The 12,529-nt window shown below is 34.9% G+C and overlaps 1 protein-coding gene across 6 annotated transcripts in view; it reads left to right on the top strand.

Moving 5' to 3' along the window:
- KANSL1L (KAT8 regulatory NSL complex subunit 1 like) overlaps window positions 1-12,529 on the top strand; it is a 148,766-nt gene continuing 136,237 nt past the window's right edge. For 2 of the 6 annotated variants that reach the window (XM_078328422.1, XM_035305595.3), the window contains exon 1: window positions 1-99. The gene's annotated coding sequence lies outside the window, so the exon portion shown is untranslated. Of the gene's footprint in view, window positions 215-12,529 lie in introns of all 6 variants that reach the window. The other 4 variants (XM_078328423.1, XM_035305594.3, XM_008999405.5 and 1 more) reach the window with 2 other exon arrangements.

Here is a 12,529-nt window from a genome sequence, read left to right as displayed (position 1 = left end):
GAGCCGCCCGGAGCTGCGGGCAGCAGGCAGACTGTTAAACCGCGGTGGCGGCAGCGGCGGCGGCGGCCGGGGCGGGAGCGAGGCGCGCTCTGAAGACGAGTCAGTGGTGCCCGGGGTGGGGGAGGAGGGCGGGCAGCTAGAGACCACCTCAGCAGCCCCCACCACGGCCGGACCGAAGGTGCGGCGGCGGAGGGGAGCCAGGGCGCCCCAGCAGGCGAGTGGCCGGCGTCTCAGCGGCGGGATGAGGGGGGTGGGTCTCCCCTTTCGGGGACGGCGGCAGCGCGGGGAGGGGAGAAGACTGCCGGGTGGACTTGCGGGTCAGGCGACCGACCGGCAGCCTTTTCGCCCCCCGAATCCTCTGGGCTGCTGGACTCTGGTCTCGGCAAGGGATCGCGCTCTAGGGCAGGGGTCTGACCGCAGCCAAATTTAAACGGCTAAACCTAACAGCCTTGGCAGCTGGGGAGGGAAAGGGTCCAGGGAGGGGTGGGGGTGGACCTAGACTCCGGTCACGTGGGGGGAGGGGCTTGGCAGACATCCCTTTTGTTTTGGCTGGCGCGTGCGCAGAAGGCAGAACACGTGGTTTCCTGGACCCGCCCCTTGACTCATCGACTGAGCCTCACCCAATGCGGGTGTGGTGACGGCTTATTTGAGGCAGCTCTGAGGCGGAGCAGTCTGGATCTGATGAGACCCTTATTTATTTTACACTTTCTTTCAGGAAAACGTAGATTTGGGCTTTAGAATTAGATGGGATAGAGCAGAGTTTAGGGGGTTATTGAGGGATGGTGCTTCCAAGTTTGTGCCCTTGGGTGTGCTGAGAAAGGGACCGGTCTTGCTGGAAAAAGTGAGAATGCTTGGTGTTTGGTAGCAAGAAATACCAGGCATTATCCTGGCCGTCTCAGAAACCACGGGAAAGGAAGAGGCTGGCTCTGCAGCCGGGAGGGCAGGCACTGGATGGACATTCTTGTTATGTTTTCTTCTTATTCTGGGAGAATCAGTTTTTGTTTGTTTGTTTGTTTGTTTGAACTGTGGTAAGCACATTCCGTGTTTTGATTCCCCAAACTTCAGGACAATAATGTTCTGGCGAGGTTTAAGGGACAAACTTCCTTCGTCTTTAGCCAGTTTGCTTAACTTCATTTGAATTTGGGTCAGTAATGTTTTTAAATATTGCTGGATGGGGCAGATTTGTTAACCTCAAAACTAAGTGAAATATTTGAGCACTGCAGACAAAACTGGTAGTTTCTGACTAGGAAAACGTAGCTCTAAAAGTAATTCGGTATTGAGAAAGCTTAGCAGTGAGTGGTCTGCCTTACCCGTTCTTAACTAGTCATTTTCTTGGGTTAGTCACCTCTCTGATCTCAAATTTGTTTCTTTTTGTAAAGCTTCATGATATGGTCTCAGCCTTAAGCGATTGTAAGAAAGATGAAATGCCCCATGGTAGTAAAAGTGATTCGAAATCTCTACCAACATTAACAAAAATAGCCAAGTAGTATTATTTTTATAACAAAAGTCAATTTTTTAAAAGCCTGCATGCTGGGGAAATACAATGAAACACTCATGAACAGATTATGTTTGATTATCTTTTAAAATCTGTTGTAACCATTATGTTTGGTTCTCCCTCAGTTTCCACCTACTTAATTCAGGTCAGTATTAGCGTCTGCAACCATTTCCTCATGGTTTTAATCTACATAGATGATTATTCTCTCCCGCAAACTCTCTGGAGTAATTTTTTATGTGAAATTTAGTAATTCAGGCCAATCTCTCACATTGACTTTTTTTTTTAATTGCATTTTAGGTTTTGGGGTACATGTGAAGAACATGCAAGATAGTTGCATAGGTACACACGTTACATTTTTTGTTTCATGATATGTGCCTTTGCAAATAACATTTTGTTAAATCTTATTTATTATAAAGTGATTTGGAAAAAAGATTTGTGCAAATAAGAAAATAAAAATATTGCGTACTTTAAATATTTTTGTGTGCGTATATGTGTATTTTTCCTGAAACTGAGATCATACGGTATTTTCATTTAACTCAGACATTCCCGTATCATGAAATATTCTGTGAAAAAATATTTTTAATAGCTGCTTAACATTTCATGTAACTATCGTATTTTAAATTTTTCTTATTGGCAGATATTTGGGATGTTTCCAGTTTTGCTAGTGTATATTTCACTACAGGCAATATTCTTTTACATAAATCTTTGAAATCCCCTCCGCATTAGATTTGTAGAAGAGGAGTTACTGGGCCAGAGTCTGTTTTTGTTGTTTGTTCTGTGTTTGTATGTGTGTTTTTTAAGGCTTTTGTATCACCAAATTCCCTTACAGAATGTTGTAATTGATTTATACTGATCTAGTGGTATGTGAGTGCTTCCCATTATATCTTTGTTCATCACCTAGTCTTACGCTTTAAAACGTAAAAACCTTGCTTTAATTTGCTTTTGAAATTTTTTCACTCTAATCCGTGTTGTATCTATTTTATTTTTCTATTTTATTGTAAAGTGCCTGAGAGAAAGAAATATGTTTTATGTTTGACATGTTGCAGATCAGTTAGTGGGTGGTCAATGAATGCTTGCCAATTGGTTAATATTTATCTTTTTTAATCTGTGGAAGATCAGGAAATTGCCTTTTGCTTTTTGTTTTACTCAGTTTACTAGTACATTGTTAGTAATATACTATTATTGTTGGATTCATAACTTTGAGTACTTCTTCATTCAGGTGAGCCCTCAGTGATCTTATCACACTTGTCTACTATAAGGTCCATTAACTTCACATAGTCCAACTGCTGCATTATCCAAGACCTTCATCCAATTTTGATGCCATTTATCATGATACCTTAGACTATTTCATTTCCTTCACTCATTTACCTGTCTTCTATGGAATTAACGTAAAGGTTTCATTGATCAATGTAGTTTCACTTGCAGCTTTTTCTGTATTTGACAAGAAATGATGCTTGCTGAAGGAGGCAGAGAGCTGCTTTCTAGTTGAAGAAGGCAGAGAGCTGCTTTCTTCAGGTATGGAATTGTGCTTAGGATTGTTTACTGATTGGGTTCATTAAGATACAGAAAGGATTGGGGCTGCTTGCAACAGTAGTGACAGTTATTGGGCAGTTAGCAACCAATTTGCTAATTTTAAAGCATATCTCATATCTCTATCCTTAAAGCTGATACTGCATAATAGTACTTTAATGGAATATTTTACATCATGATGACTCTGAATCATAAATACAATCTTACATTAGTTTTAGGATGTTCCATTTAGAAAGACAAGGAAGATATATAATTTCCAATAGATTTCTACCTTTTTTTATTTTAAATGTTATTTTATAGAAACTTTTCACTGAACTGTATTCCTTATTCCCTAATCATGTGGGATAAACACCCAGCAAATGTTAATAAAAGTGGTACTATTATATTAGTCAGTGGATAGTCCATAATAAAAATCTGAAGACTATTCATAATGGAAATTTTAAATACTTGATGTTATTTTTACATTCTTATAACTAGTTCTATGTAGATGTGAAATTTTATTAATAATATTGAGACTGTTAATATTTTAAAAATATTTATGAACTTTTTATTTGCTTATTATAATATTGAGGCTTTGTTTCCAGTTCAATAAGACAAAGAATTCTCAAGTATGTTACTTTTATTAAAACAAATATTTTTTTGGCCGTAAGCCATTAATCAGTGTTTATTCATGTGAAGTTAAATTGAAGCCAAAATATATAGACCGAGCAAATGTGTGCACTTCAACATGTAGATTTCTGGATACAAATTCATATACACAGAAAAAAAAATGACTTCATTTATATTCCTATGAGTCATGCACTTATCACTGAAAAGTAATAATTCTGCTTGAAGTATGATCTGTTTGATGTGTTATGTAGCCATTCAAGTGGCTTTATTTTTAATTAAATTTCTTTAGCCTTCAAAGAGAATTCCTTTTTAGGCATAGTTTTCAAAGTGGAAGAAGTTCTTGCTTATAAAACATTGAATATGAAGTACTGAGCTGACTGAATCCTAGTCATGCCAATTACTGCAGTATTTTCTGCTGTTAATTGAGGATTCCTATAAAGTGGCATGAAGAAATCTTGAAAACATAACACTGTATTTTGTATTCCTACCTTCCATTAATTCCTGTATTTTTGAGGAATAAAACTACCAGTTTGAGCTTATTCTTTTTTGTTTGTTTGTTTAATAGGACTTTTTTCTCTTACAATTAAGAAGTTTGGAATCCTCATTTATTTTCTATTTATTTTTTAATTATTGTAGAGACAGTGTCTCTCAGTCACCCAGGCTGGAGTGCAGTGGCACAACTGCATTTCTGGAGTCCCCTTATAATGTTTTAAAGGACTTCTCCTATTTTGCTAAAAGAATTTGTCTTTTTTCTATTCTTTCTTCCTGTAATTAGTCTAGGTTAGCCATATGAAACATTTAGGTCACAAGTGTGGAAATAATTTAATATTTGACCCTATTTTGGGGTTCTCTTCTCTCAAAATGTGGGTAGTCTTTTCACTTTATTTTAGTATTAAGTATAAATCTGCTGTCTTTCTGATACTTTTTTCCTAGTTTGTTTTATTGCTCTGGATTTAAGAGAACTGGTATTATCCAGATTCCAGTTAAAAGTGTAAATTTAATATTCAGGGCAGATTTGGATAGGATATATTCCATGGCATATATGGAATATATGTATGCATTCTAGAATGTAAATCAGAATCTAGAGCAGTATTTTAGGGGCTAGGAATTCCCATTTGGTCTTTAATCTTTAATTTAGATTCTCAGGAGGAAGAGTGGTTCTTACGTAGATTATTGTTTTCAACTCTGAGCATAGAGATTAGATTATCAATTTTTAAATTTTTCTTTAGAAAGTTTGTCAAAAATTAATTGGAATATGTGACCTACATATTAATTTGTAAAGGTCTGATTATTAACTGTCTAGACCAACTCAGTAACTAATTGACTTGGTAATTACATCGCTGTGTACATGCAGCTTTTGAGGATAATGGCTTTTACTATGTTTCATGATGTCCGAGGGATCAGATTGCATTTAATTGATGCTAATTTTATAAATATGTATGATTTATAAATCTTTTAAAATGCAGATTAAGTACCTAATGGAAAGTCTGGAGACAACAGGACAAGGTTTTTTATTTGTAGTATAGTAGTCCATTTTTATGTTGGGGGTGTATGTTCCCAGATCCCTCAGATAGTATTGAACCTTATATATACTTTATTTTTTTCTAACCATACATGCATATGATCATGTCTTTCTTATAAATCAGGGATAGTAAAAGATTTGCACCAACAGTAGTAGAACAGTTATAATTATAATGACAGTTATGTGAATGTGTTCTCCTTGCTCTCTCTCAGAATATCATATTGTACTGTATTCGCCTGTTTTTGGACTGCCAGTTGACCACAGGTAACTGAAACCATGGAAGTGAAACTGCTGATAAGGGGAGACTACCGTAATATGATTTCAGAACAATTAATAGTAACTCATGCTTTCCTTATTTAACAGTGAATGTTCTTTGGATTAAATTGTAGACCCAAAATTAGAATTTATCGTATAGATTTAACTTTACAGTCTATTCATTGTTTTTAATCAGATTAATTTAATTACATTTATAATAATTTCAGAGCAACAAATGCCTTAATTTAGAGTGATTGTTCTTTGGATTAAATTGTAGTCTGAATATTAGAATTTATTGTATGGATTTAAATTTACAATCACCCCATTGTTTTTTATCAGATTAATTGTATTTATAGCAGATTTAGTATAACCAAAAACAAAAAAAAAATTGATTCTTTCCAATTTAAAAAAATATTTATTATTTAAAGTCATAAGCTTTTTCTTGTCTTATTGAAATTTTCTCTGGTGGTTTTTTAATGAGAAGTCTAAGAAAAACGGAGATACACTGAGATCGGAATCACTTACTGGAGGATTATTTGCTTGGTAGACTATCTATAACAGTTTTATGACAGACTGGTTTTTTTTTTGTTTGTTTGATTTGCCATGCATAACATTTCTGAGCTGCTGATGTGCTAAGGAATTTTTTTTTTTTTAATTGGTTTGGAATGTAAGTTGAAAATTCTGTTGTAAAAACGTAAAAGTAAAATTCATACCCAAGAAACAATATTGGATTTTGGATTATCTAGAACTGTTGCCTGTTGACATAATCAAGATTATGTATCCAGTTGCTTTCTTTGAAAGAGTACTGATATATTTTCATATTTTACATTTTTCTTCTTCTTAAATTCTGTAAGCTGGATATTTTAGTTTTTGTACATTGTGACAAAAAATTTTATTCTTTTTTCCAATTTCGTTCCTTCCATGTTCTTTGAAGTTCTGTATCATTAGACTAAATTGTTTTAGAAAAGGGACCTATTGTGCCTAAGTATCTTGGGTGTTTATGAAAGAAATAATCATCAAAGATGATGATGGTGGTGCCTGGAGTAATGTAATAAAGTATTTTAGTAACTGTACAGACATTTCTTAGATTTAGCAAGGATCCAAATACTCCCGCCCAATTATGTGTATAATTAGAAACCTAAATAATTAGAAACTGAATTTTTATAGAAAGATCAAGGTGCTTTCTAGAAAGCTAATTGAGGATTTCTTCTCTGTAAAGTTTTTTTATAGCCTAGAATACTATAGGTGCCTGAGAATATTGAACAATATATTTGGCCAAAAAAATTGGGGGACTGAAATATAGTAGTTGATAGTTGATCCCTGGTTACTTAGGGGACCATATACTATATACTTTTTTTTTTCTTTTGAAACAGAGTCTTGCTCTGTCACCCAGACTGGAGTGCAGTGATGCAATCTTGGCTCACTGCAACCTTTGCCTCCCGGGTTCAAGCAATTCTCCTGCCTCAGCTTCCCAAGTTGCTGGGATTATAGGTGTGTGCCACCACACCCAGCTAATTTTTGTATTTTTAGTAGAGTTGGGGTTTTGCCAGGCTGATCTCGAACTCCTGACCTCAGGTGATCCTCCCGCCTCGTCCTCTGGAAGTGCTGGGATTACAGACATGAGCTGTCGCGCCCGGCCATATACTTTATACTTTGCGCTGTTTAGTGCAGTAGGTTCTAACTGTATGTGACTATTGAGCACTTGAAATGTGGGTATTCCCACGTTGAGATGATGCTAAAGGTAAAATAAACACGGGATTTTGAAGACTTGGCACACATATAGAGGAATAGAAAATATCTCATCAAGATATTTTTTTATTCATTAAATGTTGATGTATGATATTTTGTATATATTTGATGAAATTAAATTTTTCCTGTTTCTTTACTTTAAAAATATGTCTAGTAGCATGTTTAAAATCACATATGTAGCCACATCATATTTCTGTTGGACAGTTTCATTCTATACTAATATTTCCTAATTTTTTTGCCTTAAGACTCCTTTACAATAAAATATCTCATGAGCCTTCTTCCTTGAAATTTTAAAATAATTTTACCATTTTAGGTAGTATTTATTCAAGAAATATTTATTATGAGCTTGCTATGTGCCGTAAAATATTCTAGAATATCACGATGAGTGAACACATAACACCTGCCTTTGTGTAGCTTTTGATCTGTTGGGGGAAAATATGTGATGAAGTAGTTTCCAGTAAAAATTTTTAAATGGACTATTATTTGTTGTAAGTATACTATTATAGTATACAATTTCATGTAATGTAATTTTATACAGTGCTTCATTTATCAAGTGATAGTTTGGTGTTCTCTGAGCCTCCTGGATCTGTGGTTTGGTGTCTGACATTAATTTGGAGAAATTCTTACTCATTATTGTTTCAAGTATTTTTTCTTTTTCTCTTCTCCTTCTGGTATTCTCATTATGCATGTGTTACACCATTTATAATTGTCCCACAGTTCTTGGTTGGATATTCTGTTCTTCCGCAACCCACCTGCCATCTTTGTTCGCGTTCCTTTTCAGTTTTGGAGGTTTCTGTTTTTACACCTTCCTTAGTGCTTAGTGCTATTTTCTTCTGCCACATCCAGCCTACTACTAAGTGCATCAAAGACATTATTTCTGTTGCAGTGTTTTTGATTTCTAGCATTTCTTTTTTATTCTTCATTAGAGTTTCCATCTCTCTCCTTACATTACCTGTCTTTTGGTGCATGTTGTCTGTTTTTTCCATTAGAGGCCTTAGCATATTCATCACAGTTGTTTTAAATTTCTGGTCTGGTAATTCCAACATCCCTGCCATATCTAAATCTGATTCTGATGCTTGCTGTTTTTTCAAACTATGTTTTTTGCCTTTTAGTATGACTTGTAGTTTTCTGTTGAAAGCTGAGCATGATGTCCTGAGTAAAAGGAACTCTAGTAAATAGGCTTTTAGTAATACGTGAAGGTAGAAAAGATGTTCCATATTCCACTGATAAGGTCTGTCTTTTAGTGAGCCTGTGCCCATGGGCTGTGAACTTCACTGTGCTTCTTATTTTTTCCTACATTTAGGTGGGATAGGATGGCTAGAGGCTGCTGGAGTTGAGTATTTAGTTTATATATAACTTTTTAAAAGCAAGACTTTTCAGTACATTCCTTAAAAAGTAATATTGTTCACTTTGCTGTCTTCATCTTTCTTGACCTCTCTAGCATTTGACAGACCTCATGCTATACACTTTTAAGAACTTTGGTATCTTGATTTCATACACTTCTGAATTTTTTCCTATCTCACTGATGATCTTTTCAGTTTTTTTTTTAAGGTTCTTCCTCTTTTGCAGCTCCTCTTCCTTTGCTCAAGTAAATGTGAGTAAACTCTCAGATTTTGCCCTGGACTCCTTTCTCTTCGTTGTTTATACCCACTCCCTAGGGTAAATACTATTTATATGCCAGTGACTCTGCAAAATAGTCTCTCTATTTACGAATTCTTGCTTGAACTCCAGACTTGTCTTTATGGCTGTTTCCATTTGGATGTTTGGTAGACACTTAAAAGTAACATATCCCAAACACAAGTTTTTATTTTTTTCTCCTTTAACTTTCTGTCTCCCCAAGTCTGCCCCTTTTCAGAAAATAGCATCAGTGACCACCCAGTTACTCAAGCCAAAAACCTAGGCATCATCCTTGACTCCTTCCTTTCCCGTAATTCCTGTGAAGTCTTTGTCAAACGCTGTTGGCTTTGTCTTGAAGCATGTTCTTTAATATTTTTATTTTTATTGATATATAGATAGATAGATATAGATATAGATATATTTAAAATAGAGACAGAATCTCACCATATTACACAGGCTGGTCTCAAACTCCTGGGCTCAAGTGTTCCTCCCACCTTGGCTTCCCAGAATACTGGGATCACAGGCATGTGATGAGCCACCATGTACAGCAATCATGTACCATTTATATATATATATATTATATATATATATATACCTTCTTTGTACCCACAAAAATTAAAATAAAAATTTTAAAAATTTTTTATGCTTTTAAAAATAGTATTCCTTCTTATTCATTTTGCCTTTAACAAATTGTCCAGTATATGTATAAATGAAATAATACCTAACAAAACCATAAAAATAAACCTGTATCATAGTCAAACCCACTATTCAGAATTAATCTGAATGACAAACCGTGACTTTCGGTAAGATGTACGTCTAATTTCTACTAACTCTTGAACACATTATCTTCTGAATATATATGTCAGAGGTTCCCATCAGTTGTTTTAGATGATTATTTTTAAAAGTTTATTTAGTATTTAATATTTAGGAAGTCCAGTTTAGCATCTTTTTATGAATAATGCTTTTGGTGTCATGTCTCAAAAAATCTTTGCTTAAAGCAGTGTCACAAACATTTTTTCTCATACTTTTTCTAGAAGTTGTATAGTTATAGGTTTTACATTTAGGGTCATGATTCATTCTGATACATCTGATCTGACCATTTTTATATACGTTATGAAATATGTATTCAGGTTCTTTTTTTTTTTTTTTTTTGGCCTATGGATGTCCAGTTAGTGTAGAATTATATGATTTAAGAAACTAGGCTTTATACATTTAATTGCCTTGGTTTCTTTGTCAAAATAATCAGGCTGGGCATGGTGGCCAATGCCTGTAATCCCAGCACTTTGGGAGACTGAGGTGGGTGGATCACCTGAGGTCAGACGTTTAAGACCAGCCTGGCCAACACGGTGAAATCCCATCTCTACAAGAATATAAAAATTAGCCAGGTATGATGGCAGGTACCTGTAATACCAGCTACTCGGGAGGCTGAGGCGGGAGAATCTCTTGTACCCAGGAGGCAGAGGTTGCAGCAAGCCGAGATCGCACCCTTGCACTCCAGTCTAGGAGACAGAGTGAAACTCTGTCTCAAAAAAAAAAAAAAAAAAAAAAATCAATTGACCACATGTGTGTGTGTCTGTTCCTGAGCTCTGTTCTTTCTATTGATATGTTCATCCTTTTGCTAATGCCACACTGTCTTGGCTACTATAAATTGGTAAGTAGTGTGAATCTTTCAGCTTTGTTCTTTTCCAAATTGTTTTGGCTATTCTGGTTCCTTTAACTTTCATATAAATATTTGAATCAGCTTGTAGGTGTCAGCAGAACCATTCTGCCAAGATATTGTGTTTAAGCTTATAAATCAGTTTGATGAGAATTAGCATCATAACAATATTGAATAGTTTAATCTATGAACATAGTGTAATGCACTATTTAAGTCTTGATATTATTATGGGTATTTTGTATTTTTCAGTATAAAGATCATGTGCATCATCTTTTGTTTATATTTATACCAAAGCATTTTGGAGGGATTGGAATTATTACTATTTAAAAATTTCTATTTCTAGTTTTTCATTTCTAGCATATAGAAATATAAATGAGTTTTGTATGTTGACCTTATGTTGGCTGCCTTATTAAATTCATTAGTGGAGGAGTCAGTAGATTCCTTGGGATTTTCTATGTAGAAAATCATGTCATCTGTGAATAGAGACAGTTTTACTCATTTTCTAATCTGTATGCTTTTTATTTCTTTTTTCTCTTGCCTTACAGCACTAATTAGGCCCTCCAATATAACATTGAATATGAGTGGTGAAAAATGTCTACCTTGCCTCATTCCCAGTCTTAGGGCAAAAACATTCAGTCTTTCACCATTAATTATGATGTGAGCTATAGGCATTTGTGTAGATGTTTTTAGAAATTTCCTCTCCTTCCTAATTTGCTGAGTTTTTCTCATGAATTGACATTGAATTTTGTTAAATGCTTTTTCTCCATTTATTGAGATCATATGGTTTTTCTTTAGTCTTTTGATACTGTAAATTCTAGTTATTTTTTTTTTAATGTTGGACTAGTCTTGTGTTCATGAAATAAGCCATATTTGAACATATTACCCTTTTTATATATTGTTGTTTTGTACATTAAAAAAATAATAATTGAAATAGGTGTTGTTACTACTTATGACTATCAAAATCCTGAAATGCCTTTAAATATCATGACCAATTCATTCATGAATTTAGTCAACAAATACATGATAATTACTGTGTGCCAGGCATTATTCTAGTGCTGGAGATTGTAACAGTGAGTTGTTGCACTTTAACTATATTCTTCCCTAGAATGTAATATAAGGTCAGGTAGCAATAGTGCTATGAAGAGCAATAAATCAGTGTAAGGGAATGGAGAGTCATGAAACAAGAGGCTGAAGCTATTTTAAATATACTGGTTAGGGAAGGACTCTCTGACGATGTGACCTCAGAGCAGAAACATAAATGAAGTGAGGGAGCGAGCCATTTTATTTGTAAATAATTGTTTCAAGCTGAGAGAGGAACAAACACAAAGTTACTGTGTCAGAGACTTGCTTGGCGTGTTTCAAATACAGCATAGAGGCCAGTGTTTCTGGAGTGTAGTAATTCATGGGAAGAGTTGTAGAAGTCAGAGTAGTCACGGACCTGATAATGTAGGATTATTTTGTAGGCTATGGTAAGGAAAACTTTGGATTTTAAACATACTGGCAACCACTCATTTTCTCATTAGATATTTGTTGGGCATCTTCTGTATGTCATATAGTTTTGCATGTTGAGGATACAGTGGTTTTTAACTGTTAAAAAATCCAAGACGTTGTAGAGCTTAGAAGTGTTAGTGATAAGTGTAGTTATTTATGTAATACGGAGGTCATCAGAAGTGGTAGTTTAGAATATTCAGTTGGGAAACATTGTTATATAAAATGATTATATATCTAGATAATTTAAATAATTGGAAGAAATGTACTTACATTTTAGGCTGAAAGTATACTGAACATAATTTAATCTTTTTATTTATAGGAGACAGCTGTTTTCATTAGTTTCTTTTGATTGCAAAGTAAAGAGACTTATTTAGGCTAAGTTTTTTTTTTTTTTTTAAATAAGCATACACTTGGAAATAGAGTACAAAAGGACTTCATGGAAATCCCAGAATAAGAGCTATGATATGTCTGGGCCTTTCATAGACTAGAGCTTAAAAATCTTCATACCCAAATGTATTCATTATTTATTACTGTGTAATATATTACCCCCAAATTTAGTGGCTTTAATTATGTGTGATAAGTGTAGTTGAAGGATCTGTTACTC

The sequence above is a fragment of the Callithrix jacchus genome, chromosome 6, assembly GCF_049354715.1.
Source record: "Callithrix jacchus isolate 240 chromosome 6, calJac240_pri, whole genome shotgun sequence".
In the NCBI taxonomy this organism is placed as follows: Eukaryota; Metazoa; Chordata; class Mammalia; order Primates; family Cebidae; genus Callithrix; species Callithrix jacchus.
This window is presented reverse-complemented; position numbering and strand designations above follow the sequence as displayed.